General features: G+C 36.6%; 1 protein-coding gene across 1 annotated transcript in view; it reads left to right on the forward strand.

The window, feature by feature from the left end:
- The window catches only part of NRF1 (nuclear respiratory factor 1), a 143,571-nt gene that overhangs the window by 2,597 nt on the left and 123,854 nt on the right, over positions 1-17,120 (forward strand). The gene's annotated exons all lie outside the window — the stretch shown is intronic.

Here is a 17,120-nt window from a genome sequence, read left to right on the forward strand (position 1 = left end):
CCCCTGCTCACCCAGGACCCTTCGTACTTGGAAGATGTTGGGGGCATTTTTGTGTTTTTTAAAAAGCTTCCCATGGTGGTGGTGAACCAACCAGATGGAGGAGCTGTTGCCTTTTTTCCTTCAACCCCTTTTCAGACCTTAGAATTGAAAATGTTCACATCCAGGCAATTGGATTTGGTTCTTGCCAGGGTCACAGCTTCACAGGGGGAAGCCCTTCATATGCCTGGCCTTTAAAAAAAATAATAATGGTGGTTGAGTTCAGTTCAGCAAAAGGCCCCGCTATATAGCGATGTAGTTGCCATGTTGGGCTAGTCTGTCAAATTTTGACAGGCCTAGCAACAGGATGGGTTTAACTTAAATGCTTGACTTCCCTGAGCCGATGAATGTTCTACACCCACCCAGTGACTACTCGGCAATTATTGGGACTGTCATCTCAGCCCCCCCACTGTCATTTCCTTCCTTCATCCGTGTTTCTTAGACTGCCTGTGGTTGGGTTGGTACCTAACTTTGATTAGTGGCATAGGAGCTGCCCACTCTTATCCATAGTAATGAACTGGTGTTTGGTGAATGCTCTTAAACAGCTCCGGCTGAGAAACATGGAGGGGGCCCCATAGTCATGTTTGAAAGCTTTAGATAGGTTCAAATAGAAGAAGATGCAAATGTGAATAACGAGCACTCTGTCTTTTTGTACATCTGAGCACAATTGTGAAAGACAAAATTAGTTAATGAGCATCATTTAGCATGCTTTCACTGTACATTCAATCTATCCTATAGATGGGAAATGAGTTTTGCCCACTGCTTCAGTTTTTCATATTTAGCAGGGTTTTTTTTTCATGCTTTCAAATGGTCCAATAGAATAATTTTTTATTGTTTTCAATAAATAGTCAAAAGCCCTCTCCCTTTTAGGGAAATTTTTTATTTTAAAGAAATTGGGCTCTGGATTCAGGAGAAGACTGGTGGGGCAACAGGTAAGGGATTGATGGAGATAGTGATAGTGATAAGGTTTTTCATTTCCCTGTTCTCATGTGAATTACACAATTGGTTTTTTCTCCCTAAGAGGTTCATTCCCCTAACCTCTCAGATGTCTAAAAGCCTAACGTTCCCAAGAACCAAATAGCTGAACTGGGGATTGTCTCCAAACTATCTAAGCAAGGTGATAGTGCTTGGGCAGTTTATATAAAATTTAATGATTCTTAATGGTTTCATTTAGAATACAAGCGCTATGATGCCAGGGACAGACATTCCTTTATCATCAGTATCTTAAAAATAGTAGGTGTTGAATAAAATAGCAAATCATTTTCCCATCACCTGGTGCTTCTATGTGCTGGTAGACCTGATGCTGATTTTTAGGTTTTTTTTTTTTTAATTTTCCCCCAATTACATGTAAAGACAATTTTTAGTATTCGTTTTTAAAAAAAAAAAGTTCCAAATTTTCTCCTTTCTTTCCATTCTCCGCTCCCCAAGACAGTAAGCAGTTTGATATAGGGTATACATGTGCAATCATGCAAAACATTTCCACATTCTGACCTTTAGGTTTTGAAGGGATCCTAGGGTACACACTCTTATCTCTCTTCAAAGGAAAAATATCAAGATGTTAAAAGTCCTGCTTCTGGCCTGTGGCATTGAAGAATAAAATTGTAGCATCATAGATATAGAGCTGAAACACTTTACCAAAGGTGTCTTTAGGCTTTGCCAATATTACATAGGGAAAATGCATGTACATCAGATGAATACCTGGGTGAGATGTCATGAGAACAAAACCCCTCAACCTTCCACGGGGGTCTACTGGATTATCACCAGCACCTGTTTTTCTGTTGTGATGGATAGAAGAGGGATTGCTGAATTGCACAAGTGCCTATCCTCTCACTTTACCAGGAGTTTGAGTTCACTATCTGTGACTGTAATTAGTCCAGGAAATTTGATATCTGAATTTAGATCTCTGTGTGACAACATGTGCTGTCTCCAGATGGAGCTGGTTTCTTTGTAGTCTATATATAATTGTGTGTTTGTAAAATCAGTCTTGTAGATAAATACAAATCTTGGGGCTTTGAATATTTCATTGGCACTATCATCACTAACTACTGTTCTGTCCTGTTCCTGTTTCTGTTCCCCAATTAAACAAAGCTCATACATATGGCCAAGGTTAATCTACAAATGTAAGCTTCCCTCTAAACCTAGCAAAATAGTAATAAAGAGGAAAAATGACATTGTATTTCCATATTGCTTTTAGAACCAATCCAGTTTTTCTTGGATGTGGGATGAAACTTAAAATTTTATGCTTGATAATACATTATCAAAAGATGGTACTTGGGCGTCCTACAGCAGTGTTATAAAAAAAAACATTGAACCTTCAAAGTGCTATGTACAAGTGAACTATTACATAGGGACAGCTCTCTAAACATAAGAAACAGTGTAGCATAGTAGAGAGAGGCTGGCCTTGGGCTCAGGAAGACTGGATTTCAGGTCTGTGCCACAGCAAACTCGAGGCTCATTTAAATTGCAGAAAAGTTGCCTGTCTGTGAGATGGTAGAACCTTCATCAGCTGAATCACAGGTCTAACAAAAAAATCTCAGTACAAGGATGGGTCTACTCTTAACTTCTTCATTTTTATTCCATGATTGTTGGCTTTCAGAATAAGATAGGTCTCTTATTTTATTATTGACATTTTTAATCTTTTCAGTAATTTAAGGTGAAATTGTGCTTAAGTCTGGAGTTTTCTTCTTGGCTTGAGTATTTTAGAGCGTTGATAGAGGAAAAGAAGGTCACATGTTTGAAGACACCACACTCAACCAATGGATACTTTTTAGTTTAACTTAATGAGAAGAAAGGAAAAATAGTTGTCTGCACAAGGGAAGTAGAGAAACTATTCAAGGGAATTCTTCTGTTTTTCTGTTTACTCCAGAGTTCCATTCAGGATTAGACAGGTATTAAAGAGCCCACCCAACTGGGTTTAGTTATTGAAAAGAGCCTTATTATATGATTCTTTAAGAACCCATTCTTTTTTTTTTTGGTTTCAATGAAGTTTTTTTTTGCACATCTAGAACAAAATTTTTTAAAAACTTGGAAAAACAAAATACAAAATATCTTCTTCCCCCCCCCCCACAAGTGTTGCATTATCTAGCAAAAGCCAATTTAAGATAAAATGGACAATTTTGATTACATAAAATTCAAGTTTTGGCACAACCAATACAAAATTAGAAGAGAAGCAAATTACTGGAAGTTTTTGAAGCAAGTTTATCTAATAAGACACATAGGGAATTTAGATTAAGATTGAGAGCCATTCCCCAATTGATAAATGGTCAAAGATATGAAAATGCAATTTTTAAAGAAATCCAAGCTACCAATACACATAGGAAAAAATGTTCCAAATCACTAGAGAAATGCAAATTATACCTTACTGTCTGTCAGGGGACAGAAAAGTTGTCAGAAAGGAAAAAGACAAATGCTAGAGGAGCTGTGGAAAAATGGATACAGTAATGAACTGTTGGTTGAACTGTGAACTGGCCCAACCATTGTGGAAAGCAATTTGGAACAATATAAAGTTATTAAACTGCACATATCCTTTGGCCCAGGCAATACCACTAAGACTATACCTTCAAAGAGATCAAAGAAAAAAAATGACCCATATGGATAAAAATATTCATAACAAGGTTTTTTTTTGGATGGTGACAAAGAACTGGAAAGTAAGGGGATACCCATCACTTGAGGAATGGCTGAACAAATTATGCTACATGAATGTCATGGAATACCACTGCACCACAAGAAATGATGGAGATGTTTTCAAAGTAACATGGGAAGACTTATGACCTAGTGCAGAATGAAGTGAGCAGACCCAGAAAAATAAGTTATACAATAACATTATGAACAATTTTGAAAGGCCAAAGAAGGCTGATCAATGCAATGACCAACCACAGTTTCAACGGACTCATAATGAAACACACGACCCACCTCATTGATGAAAGAGGTGGACTCAGGGTACATATATGGAGACATTTTTTGGACATGGTCAATGCAGGAATTTGTTCTGCTTGATTATACATATTTGTTACAAGTGTTTTCCAATGGAGTGGTGGGATAGAAGGCAATTTTCATTAATTGGCATGAAGGTTACAAATGTTTTCATTTGAAAATGAGAATATAAGACATTTACACAAACACAGCCATAAAATCTGGATTCAAGCTAGTGAAACGATAATCCAATACACAGACCAAAGGATGTTTTAATCTAAGTGTTTGAAATCTGGAGGAGGGATTAGAAAAATTCTGATTAACCCCAGAGGGCAGAATTAGGGATGGAAGTCATAAAAGAAGCAAATTTAGCTTTGAAGTGGAAGGGGTTGTCTTTGGAAAACAATGGGTTCCCCCCCCAAGTGGAGGTCTTTAAGCAGAGACTACATGTCAGGAAATGTTTGGTCAGGATGGAGGCCCTTTCTCATTGATTCTGGGAACTCTTGAAGGGGACATCTTTCCCTTATGTGTCACGGCACCTGAATTTTCTAAACAGAAGATAAAAAGCAGGAAGTGTACCTGAATGGATAATGGCAATTGAGTGGCTCATCAAACTCTTGGGAACTCAGGTGACATGGGATATAGCTTTGTGAACTCACTGCTATTTCTGAATTATATAAGTTACAAGTACCTCAAAGTTAGCTTCTATGTAGTATCCAAATTTTCATTTGTTGAGTAGGGGAAAAGCTAACATAGAAATGCTACAGTGCTCCTTAATATTAATACTAATACATTCACAAGACTATTAAGCTAATTGGAGCACAGGCTTTTTCACATGGGAAATGAACAAAATCTACACAACAAAGATTTCAAATGCATTTTATTACATTAATAATGCCATGTTACAGTTGATAACAGACTACCTTTACTTGTTATGTTAATTCTGGAACAATCCAAAATGGTGCCAGCTTTGAGGAAAAGGAATTTCTCCTTTACTGGCTCCTCCAATCTTTTGGGACGACTCTGCCAACAGGGGACAGGTTCCATTCAATTCCAATTTGTGTTGCCGTGTATGCCCAAATGGCAAGACAGAAAGTGGCTCCACTTAGCAATATTGGGGTGCCATACTTATCATGAAAATTAGGCAGCCTGTCCTGGTGGTTCTGCCTTTCAACAGTTTGCTGAAAGCTGCAAACCGAAAAGCGGCTCAAGGCCCTCCTAAACAGAGGGAACATTGCCAAAAGAGCAAGAAGAAACCACAAGGGACTCAGGGTGTCGACAGCGCACGAAGCGCGTTGCTTCGTCCTTGCAAGAAGTCAAAAGAAACCAAGAACCCATTCTTGGTGTGATGTTTACCATTAATAGAGAAATTTTATTATGTAAGGAAAATGATGGCATCCCAGGACCATCCCATCCTGGGGTGGGTTACCTCCATCTAGGCTGAAATTGAGAAATTGTCACTCAATCACTCTTAGATTATCTGGTTAGTAAGGACATTTTTCTCGGGTCCAAAAAGTGTATCTTTCTTCCCATCCCTAAAGCAGCTATTGCAGCTATCTTTAAATTCAGTGGTTTAGTTTGAAACTCTTCAGTTATTCCTGAGCAGACGAGTTCTTGAAGGAATTATATCAAATTATAGTGCAAGCATTAAGATTAAGGGGACATTTGGTATGTCAGTATAGCAAGTGATTACTGAGTTTTTAGTTATATGGACTTGTGTTAAAACTTGTATGCAAAACTTACAAAAATTACTTTTTGATGATCATTTTAGTGATTATGGATATTTAGTATGCTTGCATTTTATAGTACAGTAGTATTTTCTGCTGTACTGTATTTGGATTAGTTGACTTAGAAATGTATAAACATACAGATTGACTAGCAATTTAAATGGAATTTTTTTAAAAGTGCTTTTAAGTGGTGTCTGAGTAAACTATGCAAAGAAGCTTCATCATATATTCAGACAGTTTTGGAAATACTTGTATTCCATCACTAGCAGTTATAATTCTAAAAAGCAGAGACATTGAGAGCCCCCCCCCCCCCCCCTTGTTACTGTCACTGAATGATAATGTTGCTAGCCTGGCAACTAAAATCCTACAAGAAATTAGAAGTGAGGAAATTGTAATAAAAACATGGTCATCATATACTTTTAAGCATCTACTGCCTAAGGAGTAGGGTGGGAACCTAAGAGCTAGGAATTTTCTACTATTAAATGAAAGGGAGTGGGGAAAACTTCTGTGAAATTAGCCTCCTTAATTTATCTTCACTTGATATTTTTTTTGGAGAATTTTAGATTCTAGTTGGATTATAAAACAAAATTTTCTTCTCGAGGGAATTGCAGAATTCAGGCAATTCTTAATTTTCAAACAATCCATACTTACAAACAGTTGCCTGCTACCACTTTGCCATGGAGCTGTGGTTTAGATAATCTTTGGGGTTAGATATTTAAGAAGGGGAAAAGTTGTGAAAAGCAAAAATAATTTAGGTGAACCAATCCAGGTGGCAGACTGACCAGCTTACAAATTTCTTCCATTCTACCTGAAATGTTTACTTGACTTTGTTATGTCTTAAATTTCACCAATTAGGCATTATTTGTTTGGTTTGTATTTAACTATCCTTTACTTATAAATTCAAATATCCTGGAAAGGCTAAGGAACTTCTAGACATTCACATATTAGTGTGATTGATTTAGAAATATACAATAAAAAGCGCATACCTGAGCTTGTATGTACTGAGGGAATGTGAGTTTTAATTTGGGAGAGGAGTAGGTCTTGGTTGATTTTTGAGAGGGTAAAATGAGGTACTAGCCTGAAAGAGAGAGAGAGCTATAAACTATATAAACTATGATACCATACCTGTTTCAGAATTTTGCCTATGATTGTTTTGTGTGCAGGAAAAGGGGAGGAAGCTCATTGACTTTTCTGGTTTCCTGCTTCTAGAACACAGACTGGTACTATTTATGATTTAATTATACATATAATGGGATAGATGGACATTTGTGGGCTGGCTTGGGAAACTGACCAGACTTCATAACACAGCAGGTACTCACTAAATACTTGTTGAATGAATGTTTCTGTGGGAAGATGTTCTGAGTTCCCATACATCAGACAAGTGAACATTTGAAATAACTTTGAAAGTTGGTAATGGCTATACTAAAATGTCAATATGGCCTGAGTGATGAGGGCAAAGTCATTTATAATCATTTCTTAATTTTCACTCGGCAAAATGGTAATAGCATCTTGTTTAAAGAGTTCCACAGAATTCCAAAATTATTGTGAAACTCTAAATTATACACTTCACTGTATTTATGATCTCATTGATCTGGGTACTCCCTCTAGTGGTGTAGATTGTAAGTAGTCCCTAACATTTCATGCTGGGCAATTCTTGTTCCATACATCTTCCATAAAAGCTTAAGGTGCTCAAAGCCTTCTATCAATTATAAATATAATAATAGTCGTCTTCTATGTTCACATTTCTAAAATGTACTGGAGAAAACTCTGCTTGTTTAAGTTTTGGGATCCAATTTCTTCATCTATGCTACAAAGGGATTGAACTAGGTACTTTCGTATATCCTTCGACCCCAAAATATATAATCATATTTTTAAAAATGCTCATCACTGGAACACCTTTTAATGCTAACAGATTCTTCATTTAGAATTCTGGCTTTAGTACCTTTTTTTTCTGGTCCCTGAACTACACTTTGCTTTTTTCATTTTTTATTTTGGTGATTAGGTGACATAGGATTTAGAGCTAGAAGAGACCTTAGAGGTCACCTCTTCCAGCCCTTTCATTTTGTAGATGAAGAATCTGAGGCCCAGAAATGTTAATCAAATTGCCCAAAGTCACACAAATGAGTAGATGACAGAGCAGAATTCCAAATCAGATCCTCTTACTCCAAATCTACTGGAAAGACTACATTATGCTTTCTCTTTACTACATTAGAAGATTTAGTATGGTGTATTCTTATACATTGGATCTGAATTTGAATTCCATTTCCACATTTGAGTTGCTGTTACTTGTGTTAGAAATGCTATGAGAAATATAGAAAGATGCCATATGGAATGGTGGTAAGAATGAGATTTGAAGTCAGAGGACCAGTGTTCATATTCCAGTTTTGATACTAGCCTTAATCCTGGGCAAGTAATTTAAACTCTCCATGCCTCATCTTGATCTGTGAAGTGAGGATGGTGGTACTTGTATTGCCTACATCACGTTTGTTATGAGGCAAGTGCTTTGTATATCTTAAAGTGTTATCTGTATAAATGTGCACTGTCTTTACTGAGACCAAATAACTATTAAGTGGTTAGGGCAGTGATTGACAAATATTTAGTGTCAGGTTGGTATGTCACTTAATAGAAATTTTACTATGGTACTTTTTTTTTTGAGATCCAAATTTTCTCCCTCACTTATCAGGAAGGTAAGCAATATGATATCACATACTTTGTGAAATCATATAAAACATTTTCATATTAGCCATGTTAAAAAAAAAGAAAAAAGCAAGGAAAATAAGTGAAGTGAAAAAATTGTACTTCAGTTTGCACTGATTTCATCAGCTCTTGTCTTTGGAGGTGTATAGTATTTTTCATCGTGAATCCTCTGGAACTGGCTTAGATGACAATAATCAGAGAGCAGCCAAGTCTTTTGCCGTTGATACAATATTGCTGTTATTGTATGCAATGTTCTGGTTCTGCTCACTTCCTTTTGTATTAGTTCATGTAAGTCTTCCCAGGTTTTTCTGAAACCATACTGCTCCTCATTTCTTATAGCACAATAGAATTGCATCACAATAATATACCACAACTTGTTCAGCCATCTCCCAGTTGATGGGCATCTTATCAATTTCTGATTCTTTGCCACCACAAAAAGAGTTCCTATAAATATTTTTGTACAAATAGGTCCTTTTCCCTTAAAAAAAAATTTCTTAGGGCTGTAGATCTGGTAATCTGGTATTGCTGTGAGAAAGGGGTTGCCCTTTGGATATAGTTTCAGATTGCTCTCCAGAATGGCTGGACCAGTTTACAACTGCACCAGCAGTTCATTAGTGTCCCTATTTTTCCACATTGCCTCCCACATGTGTCCTTTTCCTTTTCTGTCACCTTAGCCAACCTTATAGGTGAGGTGGGTACCACAGAGTTGTTTTAGTTGGCATTTATCTAATCAATAGTGATTTAGAGCATTTTTTTTTCATATACTAAAGATGGTTGTGATTTCCCCTTCTGAGTACTGCCTATTTAAATACTTGATCCTTTGTATTTTTGATGCATCTAACTTTATACTGGAAGTACTCTTCAGTCTTGGTTATTTGTGTTCTTGTTTTGCTGTTATAGTAATTTGAAAAGTCTGTAGACAGTGCTAAACAATCTATGTAGGCAGCTATGACATGCCTCCTTGGCCTCAGTTATTTCTGTAATTACTTCATTTCATAGGGTCATAGATTCAGGGCAGGAAGGGACCATAGAGGCCCTTGAGTCCCTCCTACTCCTACTATTTTATAGATGAGGAAATTGAGTCAATGACTTGCTCAGTCACAATGCTGGTAAGTGTCTGAGGCAGGATTTGAACCCAGTTCTTTCTGGCTCCAAGTCCAGTGCCCTATCCACTGTTCCAGCTGTGTTTTAGTCTTGGGCCTGGACTTTTTAACCATACACATTTGAAAGAAGTCTGCTGATGTCTAGAAGTTCCCCTCACTTAGTGTATGGCTCAGGGAGTATCCTAGCTAGATATACTCAAATTTCTTTTTGAATCTTTCCAAAAGATCTTTTAGAATTCTTTTTTGGATCCTTGGTGACATTGCAGTCATTTGAGTATTAATCTCAGGTTTGTCACATGCCGGTTCCCTCTCACCCTTTTTGTTTTTGTTTTTTTGAAAAACTGAAAAATGACTGGCTCCCGAATTTTTGAATTGCCTCCTAAGGAGAAAGTGAGTTTGTCACATCCTGCTTTACTCTGGGAACTTTGTGAAATCTTTTTGGGATATAGCATAGTATACTGTAAATGACAGTGGGCTGGGATTGAGCAAACTTTAAAGCAAGTCTTTTTTGCTTTTCTCAGCCTCACTTTACAGATCTGTAAAATTAATGGATTAGCTTGGATGGTTTCTAAGGTAATTTTTCATTTTAAAGGGTTTTAAAAATTATTTTTGATTCCTTGGTGAAAGAACATGAGGAAAAGTATAGGGAATTGCTTCTACCTGAAATGCCCTTCCTGAAGGAGATTTTGGAAAACCACCTCCTGGTGGGGTGGTTTAGGGGAAGCAGTCATCATTGTTTAAGGGATCCTCGATTTATAATGAACTTGCCTTAAAATGCCATCCTGTAGGTCTCATAAGATCATGGCTTTAGAGTTAAAAGGAATTTGAAACCCCATAGAGTCTGATTCTTTCATTTTATAGACCAGAATCCAGAGAAGAGAAGTGACTTACCCAAGGTTGAACAGCTAGTAAATGACAGAGCTTGGTTTTTTCCACTGCACCCCGCAGCCTCCATTTCATCAGCACCTGGGCTCCAAGTGACCATTGTCTTTAGGTGGTGTTTTGATGTATGTGTGACTTTGGGCAAGTTATTTGACTCTTGGGTCTTAAGATTTTTCATCCGTAAAAGGAGAGGGTTGCACTTCTCTTCCAAGTTCCCAGTTCTAAATTTGTGATTGTGACCTGAAAGTATATTAATATTTTTTTCTCCATTCATGCTCATAGTTGACTATTGTAGTAGTTGGAAAAGAAGTAGTCTAAAGCTCTCTGAAGATTATCTGCCCCAGTTTAGACTTGGATTTTTCTCTTTGTTCACATTCAAGGCAAGGGTCCTTTGTCTTCTGGACTTCTGTAGCTCTCAGTGAGCTTTGTGTTCTGCTTCCTAAGGCTGTTGTTTCTCCTAAAGAGGAACTTTCCAGGGGATTTCTTCTAGATCTTACTGAAGTTAGGAACCAGTGCCCTGGAATTCTAGTGCTGCTTTTCCTCCCTTCCTGCCTCCTTCCTCCATTTTGATGACTTTATTTATTTATTTTTTTTAAGTAATCGGGGTTAAGTAACTTGCTCAAGGTTACACGGCCAGTTATTTCTGGGTGTGGTGCTGAGTGTCTGAGCCCAGATTTGATCCAGGTCATCCCGACACTGGAGCCAGTCCTCTTACTCGCTGAGGATGACTTTCTTTTAAAAGTGAAAAAGTTGTGTGTTAGCTTTCTGTGGTTTAAATACCAAGTTGTATGTACCTGTATATAAATTGTGTGAAGTTCTACTTTGAAAGTATTTATGATTTCCTAAGGGATAAGAACCTTTCATCCTTCACAGAGAATTTAAAGCTCTTTTCTACCACCACCCTTACCCATCTCCTTTTTATTTTGGGGACATGTGAGTTTATAACTTGGCAGTTTATCTTATGAAATTTTACTTTGATCTTAGTACTCAGTCACTTTTTCTGATATATGATACTTAAGTACTTGGCACTGAAGTCTTAGACTTGCCTTTCTCAAGAACTGTATTACACTTGTAGTAGAATTACAATGCTTGATATCCCAGCATCAAACTAGAATTTGTTTGCTTTTTGTAATCTTAATAATCATTTCAAATAAATGAGGATTTCACATAAATTAATTTGGTTTTGTGGATTTTATTTTTAAAAACAAAAAAATTCTTCATGTCCAAGAAGTGCTTCTTGTGGTTGGGCCCCTCACCTCTCCCTTTGTGGTTTTTCAGAGGGAGGCAAGTAGCTTGGAGTAATGTGCTTGTCTATGAAGACTGGCTTAATGTAGAATAAATTCTAAATCCTGGGTTAACCTCATTTTCTCCCACATATTAACTTGCACTTCTTCACTCCTTTTCAGGACAGTCTTTTGGGTGGATGAACTTGCTATAATAAACTATTTTAGTAATTATCTTGGGATCTTGTCCATGACCATATTTCTCCTCCTGCTGAAAGTGTATTAGGCAGCCATAGCATTTGGATATATCAGTAATGAAAACAAGCAAAACATGCTCCACTATTATAGTCTGCTCCATTTGTAGTCCAAAAGACCAAAGTTCGAAAGAACTGAGCTTAATATTTTTCTCCCTAAACCCCCTTCTTCTGACTATACTATTTCTCCCCATATAGTACCAGTCCCCTGTGTTCATAAATCTAGGGTTACCTCACTTTTACCTCTCATTGCTAATCAGTTTCTGAGTCTTGTAGATTCTACCTCCTCAAGATCTTAGGCATCTATTCTTTGTCCTCCCTTGCTTCCAACTTCCATGTGCTACACGTCATATGACTACCTACTAGAATTATTGCAGTAGTTTCTTAATATATCTTTGCACCTCCAGTCTCCTCCTCCTCTCTCTCACTTCATATTCTATTCATCCTTCACACAGATTAATTAATATTCCTTATGCATAGATCTGATCATGTATACACTTCTCTTCAGAACTCCTGAAGCTTGCTAATCCTTACTGAATGAATTTCCTCCTGAAGTAAGTTCCTTGAAGTCAGAGGTTGGGTTTGTTTGTCTTTATATCCCTAGTATGTGGCACATAGTAAGCTAATGATAAATACTTACTGCATTGGATAGAAAGGGAAAGTTCACACTCCAACCTTAGCACAGTGCCTGGAACATAGAATAAATACTTATTGACTGACTGACATTCCTTAGCCTGATGTTCGAAGCCCTCTGCAGTGTAGTAGCAGCCTGCTTTTCAAATCTTTAATTCCCTCAGTCAACTGAACTGTTTTCCTTCATTCCTTGGGAATATACTCCAAACTCCTCTTTCTGTTCTTTCGTTAATGTTGCTCTCTGTGTCTGGAATGTACTTCCCTCCTTGAAAATACTACCCATCTTTTAAAGCCCAATTCAAATGCTGCCTCCTCCATGAAGCCTTCCTTTAATCCCTTCAGTTATTAATGACCACTTTCCCTCACATATCATTTTGCATCTCTTGTATACTCTTATATTATAGTTACTTGTGTATGTCCCATATCCTATTGTCGAGGGCAGGGACCATGCCTTACTTAACCTTTATGTTTACCTTTAGCACACTTCCCTGAATATAATAGCTGCTTAATCATAATGACTGTTGTAATAACTGTTGAAGTGGAGTCATGTTTTCAGTGCCTTTCATTTCCAAGTTGTAGAAAGAATAGTATACACAGTAAACACTTGGGGGAAAAATAAAGCTCAACTCCAGTAATCAGGATGGGAATTAAAATGACTTTGATGTACCACCAAATTGATCTTACCACCAGACTTTGATCTCACACCAAATTGGCAAAAATAAAATTAACGAAACCATGGTGGGATTGTGAAGTACATTACATCAATAGAATTGCAAGCTTACACAATCTGACAGTATGGAGTAAAGGTTACAAAAATCATTCCTTTAGACTCAATAATTTTCACTATTGGAGATAGTCTGAAAATGTTATCAATTAACATTTATTAAGTGCCTATTATGTGCTTGTCACTGTGCTAGGCATTAGAAATACAAAGACAAAAAGCAACAGCCCTGGTCCTCAAAGAGCCTACATTCAATGGGGGAAGACATTATGTACATAGATAACATTATACCAAATAAATACAAGGTAACTTGAGTATGTAGAGACTTGTGATCAGGGAAGGCCGGCCTCTTCTTGGTTTCATGAAAAAAGTTGGTTTTTCAAAAATTAGTTTTCATAGCATTATTTGCAATTAAAAAAAACCTGAAAGCAACCTAGATGTTCAACAATAGGCAATAATTGAATTGTGATACAGTAAAGTAATGGAATTTATACAATGGAATGGAATAATGGAATTAAGAGTATCAACTATGAGGAACACTTGAAATCTGGATAGAACTTCTGAAAGAATGCAAAATAAAAACAGTGGAACTAAAAGAAGAACAGAGTACGCAATAACTACCATCCAAGAGGGAAACTGAATGAAAATATTGATGGGCAAAGAAAATCCTGATGGAATCTTAGAATGGCTGGAGAGTTATGGCCTTTTTTTGCATTGAAATTAAATGTAGATAGCTTAAAAAATCAAGTTTTATTAGTTGAGTTGATATTCAATATTGTTTCTGATAATTAAAAAATAATGTAGTTTTGGTGCTTCTATTTCTCTATTATTATGCATTTATTCCTTATTCTCTTGTAATATGACTTCTTTCTCAGCTAATGTACTGAAATTATTTTCCTGAAGTAAGAGAATGAGGTGTAGTAGAAAGACTTCTGGATTTGGAGTCAGGAAAGATCGTGGGTTTGGATCATATTTCCAATAATTACTAGCTGTGTGAAACTTACTCTGGGTCTCAGTTCCCTTATCTGTTGGATGAAGATAATAATGCCTACAGTAACAACTTTATAGAGTTGTTGTGAGGATCAAGCAAGATAATGTATAAAAAATGCTTTGTAAACCTGAAAGTAATATCTGGATGATATGATTAGTAATATAATAGTAATATTATATATTAACATATATAATATATGATAATATAATATAGTAACAATCATAGGGTGACAGTCTGAATTGGAAACTTTTACAGATATGATAATATAATATAGTAACAATCATAGGGTGACAGTCTGAATTGGAAACTTTTACAGATATGGAAACTGGGCCATGGAGCTGTAAATAATTAGTCCAGGGTCACACAGTAATAATTATTTGAGGTTGGATTTAGACCTTCTTGATTCCAAGGGAAAGATTCCTAGATTCCTAGCCATTGTTCCATGCTGTTTCTCTAGCCTTCATTCCCTTAGTTGATCGTCATGTTGCGTGGTTTTGAGAACTGATCACCCTTTTGGACACATTACATCTTATCAGTGTCCTTCCTAAAAATGATGTCCATAACTTAATACAGAACTCTTCTTTTTCTCTTTCCTCATCCTCATAGCGTCTCTGAAACTTTTAACACTCTTGATGTAGAGCTTTCTTTTTGTGCTTTGACTTTTGTGATTACTCATTATGCTGTTACAGTATATTAGGCAATCAGCCAACTAGTGTTTATTAAGCACCTATATACTAAGCACTGTAAAATAGGCAGACATAAAAAGGAAACAGTTCCTTTCCTTTTGAGGATGAGGAATGGCAAGCAACATATACCTAGAAAATTTAGGGGCACTCCACTAAACTTGAGGGAAAGAACCAAGCATCCAGCTAGAACCATTTCTCTCTCTCCAGAAGTCACTTAGGTGAGAGACTGAAGCCAGTGAAATATCTTAGTGTAGTAGAAGGCTGAAAAAGATGACTTTGAGTGCTGCCTCCAGGGAAACAACCATCAAAAGGAAGGAGTCAGAAAATGAGCAATAGGGAAGTATAAAGGGGGAAAAAAAGACTGAAATTACCAAAGATCTTAGGACTGAAAAAGACTTTGAGCATAAGCTGATAAGCCAACAGAATGTGTTAGTAACAGAAGGGGATAAGGCCTCCAGATCAGCTAGAAGAGTCCAGACATCTATGAAGAAACCAAGACAAAGGAAAATGAATCATAACCTGATATGTCAGAGGAGTTGATGGATATTCGAGGGAGGATAGGACTACAACAGGTATTCCTGAATGTTTTAAAAGAGAAACATGAATTTTAGCCTGTGTAGAAGAAATAATTAGCAGAAAAGAAAAAAAATTCATGGTAGCAAGTGTCAGCCAAGAAACAAAAGAGAATAATTGATTAGGAATGCAAATACACAGAAGTGAAGGGCAGTCTGGAAGAAGAGAAGCCAAAAGCAATACTATTAAAAGAAAATGATTTCCATAAAAGGAAAAAACAAACTGAGGAATTTGTATTTTGTGCTGGAGGCAAGAGGGAGCTGCTGCATTCTCAGCAAGGGCATAATGTGGTTTTCTTAGTTTGACTCTGTCTGCTCCTCTTCCTATCTTCTCAGTTGTTTTGATCAACCCCCTCTACCCAACTCTAGGTACTTGGCTCCCCATTCTATCTCATCCTTCTCTCCCTGAGCTCTGGATCCACTTCTCTGTCTCTTGGAGACCTTCTAGCGCCTCAGATTAAGTAGACCCAGAGCTTAACCCTTTCCCCCAAACATGGTTGAGGAAGGTAACTAATATAAGTCAGTTTTCAAAACTAAAAAAAGTAAACTTTGTGCTCCCCATTAAAAGTTACTCTATTATATCCATGGTATAATGGAAAGAACTAGATTAGTTCAAGTTGGCATGTAAAACAGCCTCTAACACTTATTAGCTGTGTGACTTAAGGTGAATAATTTAAGTTTTAGTCTCAATTTTCTTGTTTGTAAACTATGTATGTCAGTGCTGTTATCTTCGTGGTTTGTTGTGAGACTTAAATAAGGTAATGCATATGAAAATACTTATTACAGAAATGTAATAGGTGATGATCTTCACCAGCCTAGAATAATTCAGCTTTTGTCATATGAATACAAAATGATCAGCTTCAACTTACAGGGTCACTTTGTGTGACATTTGAACTTTGTTCATGTTCATGTCTATACTATGATATGACTACATGGGGGGAGGCAAGGGAAGCCAGTTAGAGCCATTCCTAGGGGGAAGGATTATTATTGAATAACATGAGCCATTTGCTATATGCATTTTATCATAGGAGTTGAGCATATGTTACAAATACTTTTGAAGTCACTTTTGATGGACACGTATTATCAGTGAAAAATTAATATATTTTAAGGGGATTATTATTAGCCTTAAATGATTATGCAGAAATGTAAGTTAGGACCTCACTTAGAAAAGGTATCATTTCTTGGACAAGTATGTATCATTTATGACATTTACAAGCAATGCTTAATCATGGGTAGTATTATTGAATGTCTAATTCTAAAGTTTTGGAATGCAGTTATAGTCCACAGATATCATAATAGCTATAGAATGCAGATCATTATAGAAGTGATAGGGCACCAAGATTCTACAGTAGTTGCCATAAGCATATAAAAACACAGCATAGTATTTTTTCCTAAATTATGTACTGATACATTGTAAATATTATATTTTTCCCTTTCATACTACCTGCTGCATAGTCCCAGAGTTTTGATTTTTTTTTTTAAGAAATCATAAAGAAAACTATGTACATTGCTTTGGGCAGAATTTTGACAACTGCTTTAAACTGTGTCTTTTTATTTTTGAAAGATAAGTTGTATTTTTTTTGTAATCTTTTTTTATGTTAACTTTATTTCTTAATGTATGCCTCTCTGCCATCTCTTATATTAAAAAGTAAAAAAAGAAAGAGCAGGGGAAGAAAAGCAATT

The sequence above is a fragment of the Petaurus breviceps genome, unplaced genomic scaffold (assembly GCF_028583685.1).
Source record: "Petaurus breviceps papuanus isolate PSGF00001 unplaced genomic scaffold, PetGlider_PUasm1.0 181, whole genome shotgun sequence".
In the NCBI taxonomy this organism is placed as follows: domain Eukaryota; kingdom Metazoa; phylum Chordata; class Mammalia; order Diprotodontia; family Petauridae; genus Petaurus; species Petaurus breviceps.